The 15,073-nt window shown below is 45.2% G+C and overlaps 1 pseudogene; it reads left to right on the forward strand.

The window, feature by feature from the left end:
* Nucleotides 1–10,763: 10,763 nt before the first annotated feature.
* LOC144224988 (large ribosomal subunit protein uL11-like) lies at nucleotides 10,764–11,546 on the forward strand (annotated as a pseudogene).
* Nucleotides 11,547–15,073: the final 3,527 nt, after the last annotated feature.

Here is a 15,073-nt window from a genome sequence, read left to right on the forward strand (position 1 = left end):
CCTAAGCGAAAGTCGGACGCGTAACCAACTAAGCCACCCAGGCGCCCCAGGAGTAATTATTTTCTAACTTTAAGACCAAACAGCATAGAATCACAGGAAGCCCTAAATAAACGATGGCTTCTGTAATTATATTATTATTATTATTACTACTATTTGTTCTATGACTCATTTTTTCACATTTCCTGGGTGCTCACTTTGTGCTGTGCAAGAAGGCCAAGCTGCACGAGATGGGTCTTTGTCCTCCAAGTGGAAGAGCGCCCCAGTTAACAGACCATCCAAAGCAGTGTGAGAAGTGCTATAATTAGAAACCAGGATACCAGGGAGGCATTGGCTGCCCAGGAAGCAGTTAGGGAGATCCTGGAGTGGGAGTGGGGTTGGGGAAAGCTTTAGAATAAGTGGGGATGAGGTGGATCTTGAAGGGCAGGTGGGAGGAGCCTTGAAGGGGGAAGTCAGCAAAACTGCTGTGTGTTGATCTCCTCATTGCCCTCTGCAGGCCTCCAGGGAACTGACCACCTGAGATGCCCCGTCCTCGATAACCACCTTCCTCATCTCCCAGCCCCATCCCCACCCCCTACCCACTTGGAGGCGGCGGGATAAGCTCAGCTGGGCCCCTCAGCCAATTAACACTCTTTGCATCTGAAAAGCTCAAATCAGCTCCTCAGAGGTGTTAGAGATCAGAGCAATTACAGTCTCTTTCTCATGCAAATCTAAACCAAAAATTGAGTGTTTGTCTCCTTGGAAAATTAGGGCCCTAAGTTCTAGGACGTGGCATTGAAATTCAGCATGGGGAGGTGATGGCTTCAAGAACTAGAAGCCAATTTGTTGGGACGCTCTCCAGAAATATTTGATTCAATTAAATAAAAATGGCAGCGGAAGTGATATTCTTTAAACACAAATCAGATCCCACCTCTCCCCTGGTCTCCAATGCACTCACAATAAGATTCAAGGCACTTAAAACAGTCTCAAAAGCCCCTGCCTTCCTCCAAATTTCATCTCAGGTCCCTTCATACGTGCTTGTCACACTTTGTAATTATTTATTTACTGGTTGGCCTCCCCCACATCATTAATTAAATACATTTCTGTTACTGCTCACCCTGGAGCATGATATATAAAGTTGCCCAAATGAAAAATAGCTCAATTGCAAATCAGTGCTTGTGACTTGGAATGTGCCCTAGAGCTATTGGGAATGGGGCTCTTATTTAAAACGTCCCTGACTACCCACAGTGTGCCCCTGACTGGTGTCAGGTTTAAGGTCTGCTGTCACTAACTTCTACTTGTGTCTCTGCTTTCACTCTTCTGGAGAACAACTAACTGGTCTCTTTGAGATCCACTAACTTCCTGAACACGCTTCACAAATGGCTAATTTTTAAGTTGGACGCTCACAAACATAACTTTCAATGCAAAGAGAATTCCTCCAGCCATGGGAAGAAATAAGAATGGCATTTTATTCAACTGAGTTGTTTACTGTCTTTCCTGCCCCCCCCCCCCATTAGAATGTATGCATTGGGAGGGCAGGGACCCATGTTTATCTGGTCACCATCTATCTGCAGCACCTAGAACAGTACCTGGCACTGGATGGATGTTCCAGAAATATAAATATTTTGAATGAATGGATTCTCTAAAACTGCGTATAAAGAGGCTTGGTGCCAGCCCCATGGGCACTGAGGTGAAGAAACCCAGATTCAGCCTTGGAGGGGCTCATAGCCCAGCGGGGTCACCCACAGGACCCAGGACTCATTTTTTCACTCAGCCATGAGCATGCCATATAGTGGAATCAGACCGTAAGTGCAAGGATACAAAGTAAGCAAATCAACCACATGAGTTTAGGAAGAAGAAAGGGAGCAAGAAATGACCATCTTCCCATCGTGCACAATTTCCCCAGCAAAAAGGATCCCAACATTCTATTTAGTCATCAAACATTGTTGGAACCAGGTACTGCTCTAGGCACTAAGAATACAGTGATGAATTAAAGCTACCCTTGTCCTCAGGCAAAGACCGGAAAAAACAAAATAAAAAGAACCCACGCCATAATACTATGTCACATGGTAACAATAGACATATACATGAGTCTAGACCTTTCACAGAAATAAGAATGATTTACCACAAGGGAGAGGAGAATACAGTGAATTTTCTTGAAAGAGACAATGCCTGAGCTGGGTTTAGACAGATATTAGGAGTTTTCTGGGCGAAGGAGAAGAGAATGGCATTCCAGGCAGAGGGCACAACTGGTGCAGAGACATAGAAATGTGAGCCAGGATGATGCATTTGAGGAACTGCAAGTCATTTGGGGTCATTGCTGAAGTGTAAAGTGAAATAGGAAATCTAGAGGCACTAAGACAGGAAAAACAGCTGGGTTCCGATGCTGGAAGGTTTTGCCTGGATGTTATGCCTCAAGGTACAGGGGACCAGTGCTAGGATTATACTCAAGAATGATGAATCAGCCTTTGCCACATAATAAGCCACCCCAAATCTCAATGGTTTAAAACAACAGTGTTGGGGCACCTGGCTGGCTCAGTCAGTGGAGCATGTAACTCTTGATCTCAGGATTGTTAAGTTTGAGCCCCACGTTGGGTGTAGAGATAATCTAAAAATAAAATATTTTTATTATTTTTTTAAATGTTTATCTAATTTTGAGAGGGAGACAGAGCACAAGTGGAGGGTGGGCAGAGAGAGAGGGAGACACAGAATCTGAAGCAGGCTCCAGGCTCTGAGCTGTCTGCACAGAGCCTGACGCAGGGATCAAACTCACGAATGGTGAGATCATGACCTGAGCTGAAGTCAGACACTTAACCAATGAAGCCACCCAGACACCTCTAAAAACAAAATCTTTAAATTTATGACCTATTTGAGGTCAGCCAGGGACTGGTTTTGGCAGGCCTTTGATGAGGCTATTTGGCTCTTCATGAGTCTCTTTTCTTCCTCCTGGGACCACGGAGCCAACATGGGTGGTGTCTTGACCATGGCAATGGCAGAAGCACAGAGTACAAAAGGAGACATGCAAGGTGTCAGGAGGCCTGGGCTCGGAAATGGAACATGGTTGCTTCCACCTCATTCTGTTGGCCAAAGGAAGTCACATGGCCTGGTCCAGATTCAAAGGCATGCACCTGCAAAGTCATATGACACAGAGCATGGGTAAAAGGAGAACTGAAGAACAGGGTCCATCAATGCACTCTAACCCGGGTAATGTGATCAGATCTCTGCATTAGGCCTCTTGGCCGCAATGCGGAGGGTGGATTAAAGGGGATAAGGCAGTTTCCAAGATTCAAGCATGAACTAAAGGAATGCCCCTAGGACCCCACAATTTGTTCTCTCCTCTATTCCACGTACTGGGATTTAGCCAGATGGGTCAAAGGGGGGGGGGGCACTTATCTTTAGTCTTTTGTTCGATTCTAAGAGCTCAGCCTGAGCACTTTGGTGCTTGCAGCAGTGAATAAGGAGACTTTGAAATAAGCAGATAAAGGCTAATATTCAATAAACTAGTGAACAAGAGTTTTCTTTAACTCTCTTGGAAAAGACATCTCTGAGACAAAAACAGAGCTGAGCTGCAATATTGGATAAGCTTCACTGATCACAAGAAAAGCTAACATAGGTAATTGACTATTGGCAAACGCAACAGAACCAAATAAAGCAAGTAATTAACAATTATTGTGCTCGGAGGTAATGGAACTACAAATCCAGGCCGCTTAGGTGTTTGTCCCAGGCATTGATAAGAACAGAGTGTTTGTTAGTGGATGAGTAACCCAAGTGTGAAATTCATTTTATTAGACTACATCTAAAAATAGACTTGAACCAGACAGTGGAAAAGAACAGAATTCATCCCCACTTGCTCACTGGGGCACACAGGTAATAAACTCAAGACTCTGGTTTTTGTTTAAAACGGGAATTGTGGTAGATGGTTTGCAAAAATGGCCCCAGTTATTTCCCTTCCTGTATCTATGCTGTTTGGCAGATGTGATTTTGCAGCTCTTCCCAAGACGTGGGGTCTATTTCTCCACCTCTGGAGACTATGACTAGTTCTGACCAACAGACTATGGCAGAGGTGATATTATGCTACTTACGAACCTAAGCCTCAAGAGGCCTTGTACCCTGTTACACGCTCTCTTGGGACCCTTGTCCCCACCATATGAACAAGCCCAGGCAATGCTATTGGAGGGTGTGGTAATGAGTCAGCCCAGTTGTCCGTCCCAGCAAAGACCCCAAGCATGTGAGACAGCTTAGCCAAAATCAGCAAAGAGGAATGATTGAGGAAACCCAGAATGGCTGGTATGGCCTTCAGTCTTGACATCTAGAACTATCAGGGCCCTTCAAGACCATCTAGGGCAGGATGACAACACCACAACACATAGACCCCCTCCTCTCATCTGGTGCCCAGGGCAGACACTGCTAATACACTCTTCAACTTGGCCCAGAAGCAACTTCTGAGTCCTTCTGGACACAGTACTGTAGGCAAGCTCTACCCATAAGCTGTTCATTCCTGATGACTTCCATTACTCCCATTTCACAGAGGACAAAAAAGAGGCACAGGGAGAATAAGGGACTTGTCCATGGAGAGCTTTCCCGATGCCACATGGCCTCCATGTGGTTATAGGGAAAAAACACTTTTATGCCTCAACTGTAATTCAGGGAATGATTCCAGCATGTGGGAGGGGGTTTTATAAGCAAGATCATTTCTTTCTGCTTCCAGCTCAAGTTGTTATTTGGCCATGTTTTAAAAAGTAGATTTGGGGCACCTGAGTGGCTCAGTCCATTAAGCATCCAGCTCTTGATTTCAGCCCAGGTCATGATCTCATGGTTTGTGAGATCAAGCCCTGCATCCAGCTCTGCACTGACAAGCATGGAGCCTGCTTGGGATTCTCTCTCTCCCTCTCTCTCTCTGCCCTACCCCTGTTCATGCTTTTCTCCCTCTCTCTCTCTCTCACTCTCTTGCTCTCTCTCTCAAATATAAATAAACTTAAAAATTTTTTAATGTTTTACTTATTTCTGAGAGAGACAGCATGAGCAGGGGAGGGTCAGAGAGAGAAGGAGACACAGAATCTGAACCAAGCTCCAGGCTCTGAGCTAGCTGTCAGCACAGATCCTGACGCAGGACTCGAACCCACGAACTGCGAGATCATGATCTGAGCTGAAGTCAGAGGCTCAGCCAACTGAGCCACCCAGGTGCCCCTAAATAAACTTTTTTTAAAAATAGTTTTTATTATCATAATAAAAGAAAACAAACAATAGATTGTGCCCACTGCACTTAATAAAACCCTAAGGAATTCATTCATTCACCCATGGGCCAGGGAAGATGCTGGGTATTGAGTTTATGGGGACACAGTGGATATACCAGGTGCCCAGGGAGCTAAAATGCCCAATTCTGACATTCCATTTAGCTGGGGGATGGCGAGACTGGTTCACAAACAGGTTCAGTTCAACTCCACCATCCCAGGGCCAGGAGGGACCCAGAGATTGCACACATACCATCCCTCACTCCATCTTTTGTTCAGTCCTCTCTAGAGCCCTCTGACAGGGCACCCTTCACACACCTCCAGTGATGGAGAAATCATTACCACCCAAGGCTGTCACAATTGCATCTTCAGATGGTTCTGCCTGCTACAAATTCTTCCTTTTGCCAAAAGGAAATGACATTCTCCAGAACCCCTTGCACTTGTAGTGTGTGTAACTAGATTTTGGGGACCTAGGGGGAAACATTGAAGGGGAGAGTGTCCAGGGAAAGAGAGACAAGAAAAGGAGAGAGGGAAGACACTAAAACTGTCCTTCTATATTTACACTGTGGCGAGACCATTACATATCCTTGCTCATAATTCTTATTCCTATCAGTCAAACATCATCTTGCCCATCTGAGATCCTTACAAACCCAGTTCCTTCAGAAGACCCCAAGTACATTTTCTGTGGTATCTTGTGCACGAGAGCTGATTGCTATGGTAACAACTGGATATAAATTTCCCAGAACCCCCAACTAAACTATTAATCAGAAAGATGAGGAAAGGGCCAGGGAAGTAAATAAATCAGTTAAGAAATCAGCTCCTACCAGGAAGGGCAGGACCACCCCAACCCTGCTGAGGCAATAACCCATCCCTCTCTTTGATCCTTTGATGGGGAAGGAGGGGCAGCTGTAGCTTAAGGAGGGGCACTACCTCACTCCCCTTTCTAGCTGTTTTGTTCCTCATTCTTGCAGAGTCAGAGAGGCTTGTTAGTGGAAGCCATGCCTGGCATCTCATCCATGGAGAGTGAGGATAAGTGCCCTGTCAGCAGGAACATCACAGGTAAAATGCTGGACCCTGAAAACAATGTTCCGGCCAGCTTGAAAGAAGCGTTCGACTGAAGTGTGGTGATAAGAGCGGGATGAGAGTCAGCACAGATGGATAATAGATGGATTAGAGTGACGGGGGCCACATTTTTTTTTAAATGTTTTATTTATTTCTAGGAGAAAGAGAAACAGCGTGAGCAGGGGAGGGTCAGAGAGAGAGGGAGTCACAGACTGAAACAGGCTCCAGGCTCTGAGCTGGCAGTCAGCACAGAGCCTGACGCAGGGCTCGAACCCACAAACTGCAAGATCATGACCTAAGCGAAAGTCGGACGCTCAACCGACTAAGCCACCCAGGCAGGGGGCCACATTTTGACTAGAAGTTTATAGGATTTGTTTGGTTGGGATCTTTTCCAAAGACTTTATCATACTTGGTTTAATGTTTGTAAGTGGCTGTCTTAATAAGGAGTGGTATGGAAAGGCTTGCCAGGCCTCCTTGAAGTGAAGTAGAGCCACCTGGAAACTGGTGGGTCCCACCAGGATACCTCCTGATGCTGGGCGGTGGATGTATTTGCTCTGATTATAGGAAACAAGGGAGGAAAGTTTCTTTCCTGGAAGGGAAGAAACAGGGAATGCTTTCCTGGTATACACAGAATCTTGAAAAAGGAACATCCATATGACCAAAAAGGGATCCCGGACCTAGGAATGGTGGGCACCACTCTGGACTGGTCTGTGTCCTCTGCTGACCAGGCCTGGTGGTGGCCCCACCCCTGGCTTAAGCTGACAAGGCTAAGGCAAGTAAGCCAAGGGGAGGAGTGACCTGAAGAAGACCAGCCGTGGCTTTGCTACAAACTCACCCTGGGATCTTGGGCAAAGCTCTTCCCATGTCTGGGCCTCAGTCTTCCAAAGTGTACAAGGAAGGGCCTCGGCCAACTGAGGTCAAAGTCACCGTGTTACTAGCAGTAATGGGCCTTGATGCAAGGTCTAGCACAGGACCCTTCTCCCTACCCCTTGTTTCTCCTTAAGGGGTTAAAGTGGACTACATCAAGGATGTCATCCTCAGGCAAGAGAAATGGGGACAAGGGAGAGGAATTTCACCTCAAAAGCCACCTTATAAGAGATCTTATCAGAGAATACAAAGAGATGCCTCCAAGACTCCAACAGAGGGCCCCCAATGTCTTTTTGGTGCTCTCTGACTCTAAATTTAAGACTCTTAAGTGAGAAAAAGAGGAAGGGAAAGGGATGAAGGATGGAAGCAGGCTTCCCAACCTAAAGGCAGAGATTGAATTAAAACCTCAAAGAGAAAACTGAACGGCATCCCACCCCTCTCCCCCATGGAGCAAGTTTTTTCCCCAGGAGAAGCACTGGCTACACAAGCTTCTTTGCCCACTGCCTCCTGTAAGCATCCTCAAAAAATTGATTTAGGCCCATCAGAGTGGAAAGCCCTTGAGACCTGGAGAGGGGAATGACAGACCTGAGGCCTCACAGTGAGGTGGGAAAAGCAGGGATTAGAGCCAGGTCCCCTGCCCTCAGACCTATGCAGTTTCTACTGGACTGGCCGAATATCCTTACATTGTCTTCCTTGGGCTCTTGCTATAATGCATGCACATTCTGCAGTGAAAATGGCAGGGAGAGATCCTGCAGGGATTGGTAATTTTTCACGATGGGTGGCACTGAGGCTTCCCTGTTCCCTAGAGGAGGGAAATGAAGGGTTGATTAAGTACTCGAAACATCCCTGCCTGTGGACTGTTTAATAAGTGCCTCGTCCATCTCTCAGGCATTAAAACTGACATTTGGTTTGCTAATCCAATTTGACAAGCCTCTCCAGGCTGCGATCGCTGGCTGCTGGGCGCCATTTTGTTTGGTATGTTAGGAATCAATGCAAGCTCCCTGTACTTGCTCTCACTACTGCTTGATTAATTACAAATGAGACCTTTCCCTTTGTATTAATGTTCCAATACAGAGAGAATAGCCCCCAGTGGTCCAAGCAGCTCTGAGAATCCAGCGATGATGACCCAGCCATTCACCTGATTCTCTCAGCCTAATTCCTGGATCTAAATAAATCAGCAGAAAGCAGGTATGGAGTCTGCAAAACCCCCCTGATCTTTGGCCTATGCTATGCTGTCCACTTAGCAAAAGGAAACGTATAAGGGGGAGCCACAGAAGAACATTCAGCATCTTACATAAAAATTAACGAGGTATGGGGGTGCCTGGGACGCTCAGTCTGTTAAACATCCGACTTCAGCTCAGGTCACAATCTCACAGTTTGTGAGTTTGAGCCTCGCATCAGGCTCTCTGCCTCTGCTGTCAGCACAAAGTCTGCTTTGGATACGGTCTCCTGTCTCCCTCTCTCTCTGCCCCTCCCCTGCTGGCTCCCTCTCCCTCTCAAAGATAAACAAACATTGGGGCGCCTGGGTGGCTTAGACTGTTAAGCCTACGACTTTCACTTAGGTCATGATCTAGCGGTTCGTGGGTTCGAGCCCCGCATCGAGCTCTGTGCTGACTGCCGGCTCAGAGCCTGGAGCCTGTTTCAGAGTCTGTGTCTCCCTCTGTCTCTGACCCTCCCCTGCTCACGCTGTCTCTCTCTCTCTCCTAGAAATAAATTTAAAAAAAATTTTTTTAAATAAACAAACATTAAAGAAAGTAACAAGGTATGTTGTGATTTCATTATGCAACATCCCTTATTTGGGTGCAGAATTAGTGCTCAGTGCATCTATTTCTCTCAGCCAACAAGATCTCTGTGACTTATTGGGGTTTCTTTTGCTTTGCCACCAGGAAGCTCAAAGCTAAATACAGCTCTGTGGTTCTAGATACAGGTGTTTTCCTGTATACTCAGAGTAGTTTCTCACCTACTTTTAAATAAACATTTTAAACTATTATATCATGTGTGTTCCTCATTTAAAGAAAATAACTATGAAATTATCATTTTGCCCTGCAAACTTGCTTATGCTGTTGGAAATTTTCCAGCTTTCTTTCTTATCAGAGAATTCTCTTGGGAAAGGAAGATGGATTGGACATTTATTTTTGCTTCCACAATATTCATTCTTCACAAGGCACAACCCATGGGCCCCCACTTGTAGTCCAGGCTGTCTAGGTAGACCTCTATCCCCTGGCCCAGTGATGGGCATTGCATTCCTTGAGCCACAGTGATTGGGTTGGAGTGCCATTAACCTAAGGTGGTCCAATCAGAGTGAACATCATAACTTCTGCTGGGAATGCTGTGCAAGATTCTTGTCCCTTTTCTGCTCTGAATGTGAAAGGATATAGGCCCAAGCACTGCAAAAAGTCATCTTGAGAACCAAAGGGAGAAGCCTGTTTGAAAATGAGTCAACCTTGAAGAGGAAGAAATGAGAGAGAGAGAGAGAGAGAAAGGAGGGAAGAAAGACACGCATCTGACAACATTATTTGAGCCCTATATCCAGCTACAAGAGTCAATATATTCACTTTGGGAGGATTTCCAGTGGCTTCTAGCCAAAAGAGCCCTGATAGTTTCTGGGGCACGGGGAGGCTATTAACTGTACCTGTGCCTCGAAGTCACCCTCTCCCAAGCCCCTGAAGAGATCACAAGTGCCCCTCTGTGACCAGTCTGGTATCCTCCCCAGAGAGGTGAGGGTTGTCATTGTGGCACTAGAGGCCTCTTTAGTGCCCTAATACAAGAGAGGTCAGGTTTTGCCAATGACCTCCCAGGCTCTCATTTCTGAGCACCTGTCAGTGCAGACTGAAGGGCAGTCTTCTCTGCTCTCTCAGGGCCTTCCCCGCCCCCTCCCCTTTCATGTTATCATCCCTCCTTTGGCCATCTATCTGCTGATGGCTTCCAAGTCTATCCCTAACTGGGCCATTCTGGTGCTCCCCACCTGGGGGCCTCTCCACCCCTGCTCTGGGCACCTCAGCCTCAACATCTCCTTCCTTTGTGAGGGTACCTTTCTCGGTCATGGCAGCTTAAAGACTTAGGACATCTCTTGCTCACTCACACTGTGCCTCCATCCAATTGCTCACCAAGACCTGGCAGACATCTGCCTGATGTCCCTGGAATCCACTTCTACATCTAGTTCCCACTGTTTCTGCTTCAAATCAGGTCAAACACAAGTCTTCACACTGATATTCTCCCCTCCTCCAGCTTACTCCCCATACTTCCATTTGAAACTCCTCCCAAAATACTGCCCTTACTTGCAGCTTCCCTTCTCATTACCTTGGGGGACTCCTTGTCACCAAAGCCCTCACCTACATGATCTGGCCCGACCCTGAAGATACTCCAGCATAAAGCACACCTTTCTCTACAAATGCCTCACAGCTCCCTTCCTCCACATCTTTGCTCATATGTCCTATCCCCCTCAGTCTCTCCCTGTTGAACTCCCACTCATCCGTCAAAGCCCAGCTTCAATTCTACTTTCCTCTAAGAAACATTTACCTACTCCCACTTTAAGAGAAGAATCATACTTTTGGCTTTTGGCTTGGAGGAGGCAAAGTTGCAACTGTCTTCAGTCATCCAGAACCTAGGATACCAGTTGCCTCCACCATGCTGCCTAAGTATAATACCAAGGAGATCAAAGTCATATTCCTAAAGTGCACTGGTGGGGAAATTGGTGCCATGTCTGCCTTGGCCCTGAAGATTGGCCCCTTGGGTCTGTCCCCAAAAAAGTTTGGTGATGACATCACTGAGGCAACGAGTGATTAGAAGGGTCTGAGGATTATAGTGAAACTGACCATTCAGAACAGATAGGCCCAAATTGAAGTGGTACTTTCTGCATCTACCCTGATTATCAGAGCCCTCAAGGAACTGCCAGGAGACAGAAAGAAACATTAAGCACAGTGGAAATATCATTTTTTTTAGACGAGATCGGGTGGTATGGCCGTAGACTAGAAATATAAGTTTTTTTTAAAAAATGTTTATTTATTTGAGAGAGCGAGAGCGAGAGAGAGAGAGTGTGTGTGTGTGTGCGTGCATGAGTGAGGGAGGGGCAGAGAGAGAGGAAGAGAGAACCCCAAGCAGGCACCATGCTGTCTACACAAAGCCCCACACAGGCCTCGATTCCGAACTGTGAGATCATGACCTGAACCGAAATCAAAAGTCAGATGCTTAACTGACTGAACCACCCAGGTGCTCCAGAAATATCATTTTTGATGAGATTGTTGACACTGTCCAACAGATGCAGCATCTATCTTCAGCCAGAGAACTCTTTGGGACCATTAAGGAAATCCTGGGATCTGCCCAATCCGTGGGCTGCAATGTTGATGGCCACCACCCTATGACATCATAGATGACATCAACAGTGGTGCAGTGGTATGCCCTGCTAGTTAAAAATTACAAAGGAAAAGCACCTCAATGGCTCAGTCAGTTGAGTGTCCAAATTCTTGGTTTTGGCTCAGGCCATGAACTCATGGTTGTGGGATCGAGCCCCACATTGGGCTCTGAGATGGGCATTGAGCCTGTTTGGGATTCTCTCTCTCCCTCTCTCTCTGCCCTCCCCCTGTTCACTCTGTCTCTCAAAATAAATAAATAGATAGATAGATAAGTTTTTTAAAAATCTACAAAGAAAATATTTCAATAAAGGATCATTTGACAACCAAAAAGAAAAAAAGAAAGAAAAGAATGGAATGGAATCATAGATTGCCATAGATACCTACCCAACCTATAATTAGAAACATTATTTCATAAAAATCACACAGGCCTATCTCTGACAATTGAAGGACCAAGAACAAGTAAAAGAGGAGTCCTGCAGCCCACAGTACCTGTTCCCTTTCTTTCCACCCTCTCCTGCCCCATGACTCCATCCTGCACTGTTAGGGTATTGTGCACACAAGTATAGACTTTCAAGCCCCCATGCCCAAGGTCTACCTCACCCCAATAGCCTCTTTGCCACTCTCACAGCACTCTTTGACCACTGCTTTTGGCCAGAGGTGCAACAGTCTTGCAAAAGAGGCCAGTTCAGGTTCTGAATGCAAGTTTGGTCCATTTGGGCAGGAAATCCCAAGGTGGAGAATGCCAGAGGGAGATTTAGAAGGGGCCTGGCTTTCAGTGGGTCCTCAGTCTTGTGGGGAGGAGCTACGGCTTCTGCAATAGAACTTCTCACACTTGAGTGTGCAAATGAATCAGCAGATTCTGCATTTATTATGAGCTCCCAGGGGATGCTGAGGTTACTGGGCCACTGACCACAGTAGGGGTTGCAAGGGACTAAAGCACGAGGCTCAGGTCTGGATACATGGAAGCTACATTAGCTGTATGGAATCTTCTTTGCCACTTGAGTAAAATATGACCTTCAATTCTCCCAGCAGCCCAGAGAGGCAGTGACAAGGCAGGTTGGTAGATTTGGAACTCCTGACGTTAAGTTCAGGTCCTTTGTCTGCTGGGAAGAACCCACTAGACTGCTGGGAACAAGTATTAGAAGGAAATCAGGTCATTTCCTGGATACCAACCTCATCATCAAAATTGCACAGCTAGAAGAAGCATCCCAGGTGGCATCTCAGGGATGTTGGAGGTGGGAAGATACTGTGCTCCCCCTGGGGTCTTCCCTTTCCCTGTACCCTCTCATGCTCTAATTTCACATCTTAGCTAATTACTTGACTCTCTTCTCCCTTCAGCATTGCTGACAAAGTTGGCCTCCCTCCAGCCTGTTTGGCCCCAAGCAAAATGTAGCATAAAGGGGCAAGGGGTGAGGGAGGGTGGTGCCTCCTGCCTTCTTGGTTGTTCCTGAAGTCTTAATAAATCACTTGAGTTTAAACTTTGGTTTGCAAGCATAATTCATTCCTGAAACACGCTTGTAATCCAAAGCACTCATATATCAAAGCAAATTCAAGAACCATTGGCTCAGTTGTGATCATGTGACATTCAGTGTCACATATTACTTGTATTGCAAGATGTTGCTCATTAAAATTTATTAGAAATGTTTGCTTGTCTTGCAGAACAAGTTATTCGCAATCCAAGGTTTTACTGTGTGTGTGTGTGTGTGTGTGTGTGTGTGTGTGTATTCTTGCGTGGAGTCATGGAGTATTGAGATTGAAAACCCTTTGCTACAATTCTTTCACTTACCAATGTGGAAACTGAGGCCCAGAGAGGTGTGGTGACGTGCCTGAAATCCTACAGCAAGTATGGAGCCATGGCTAACACAGGTCTCCTCACATCCAGTTGAATTCTGTCCCCTCCTCCACACCGCCTCTTTGCTAAACCCATCTCTCACCCATTCGAACGTAAAAAGGACCTCTCCCACTTAACATCTGAATGACTTTCAGCAAACCATTTCATCTATCTAAGCTCTGGTTTCCTTACTGCTCAGAGGGGAGAAGCATGTCTTACCTCTGGAGTTGTGGCGAGGACTAGGGGAGCACAGGCCTAGAAGCCTGAAGTAACATGACTGAGTCCTTGTATTAGTAATCAGGAAGGGCTGAATGGCAGAAGAGCTCAGATGGTATAAAAAGGAAGTTACCTTGTTAATTCCTTCCCAGAACATAGAATGAATGTTAGACTCTTACATGACAAAATATAATACCCCTGTTGAGCCAAGCATCCATTTTCTTGCTTCTCTTCCAGCTCCCGTCCCCTTTCTGCAAGTACTCACTATTAGCTGGGCATTCACAGCTGTTGTACAGGGTAGCTAAAGAACATGTTGTGCTACTCAACACTTCATATTACTCTCAAATCTGCATATATGCAGGTCTAGACAGAATGTGCACAAGCATGATATAAAGCACGTGCCTTGGCAATCATGTGGATGTTGAATGATAGCATGCTGAGTTTTATTTTCACAGAAATGTTTAATAAGGTTTAATTAAATTTTCAAAAATAAATTTATTTAAATGGTGTTACTATTCATGAGTTATAACTTGTACTTAATCTTTCAATTTGTTAGATAATTATGGCTTCTTTAGAAGAAAAATATTTTTTCTAGAAAATGGTTTTAATTCTTTGGTTTTTATGTTCACTTTAACTTAGGCTTATTTTTAACTTATGCTTATGGATGGAAATATACTCAAATCCTGTATACTTTCACTATAATTACATTTCATGTTTTAATCTTTTAGATCAGTATTGGCAAACTTTTACTTAAAGGGACAGAGAGTAAATATTTTAGGTTTGTGGGCCATTCAGTTTCTGTCACAACTACTCAGCCCCGGTGCTCTAACATGAAAACAGTCATGGACAATATGTAAAAGAATGTGCATAGCTGTGTGCCAGTAAAACTTTATTTATAAAAACAGGCAGTGGGCCTGCAGGTCATACTTTGCCAAATTCTGCTTCAGAACTTTACTGTCAACAGAATCCAAATTTGTGAAAATCTTGATCATATAATTATTAAATTTTGCTGAGATGAAAGCAAGAAAAATAAATTTTATGAAGTAAATATATAATAATTTGTGAATTATGTGTACCATGATTTTATTATTCGTTCAGACTTTGCCAGCTCATCAGCACTATACCCAGATATATTCAGTCATAATTAAATCCAATTGTCTTTGGTGATTTGTTGAGTTTTAGCCATATAAAAATTATAGCTTGACATATATTCTTGACTTTGTCATTTTGAAGGTATATTTGTCAAGGCAGGAAGATGTATATGTTATTTAATAGTATGTTGGTTTGAATTACAGCTTTTAAATAGATAAACACATGGTAGCTGGTCTCCTTTTGTACTCTTGTTCTGGGGCCCTGCGATTATTGGGAGCAGCCTGAGCCCTTTAGAAGGCACAAGCTTGGCTGGCTTTCCCTTTCACCATTTTGACCTCCCTGCTTCCCTGAAACATGGACATGATAGTGCAAGTTTGGCTACCATCTTGTGACCAAGAGGAAGAGGCTAAGTAATGGTAGAAACTTAGGTCTGACCCCACTGAACC

Source organism: Crocuta crocuta, unplaced genomic scaffold (genome assembly GCF_008692635.1).
Source record: "Crocuta crocuta isolate KB4526 unplaced genomic scaffold, BGI_CrCroc_1.0 scaffold431, whole genome shotgun sequence".
In the NCBI taxonomy this organism is placed as follows: Eukaryota; Metazoa; Chordata; class Mammalia; order Carnivora; family Hyaenidae; genus Crocuta; species Crocuta crocuta.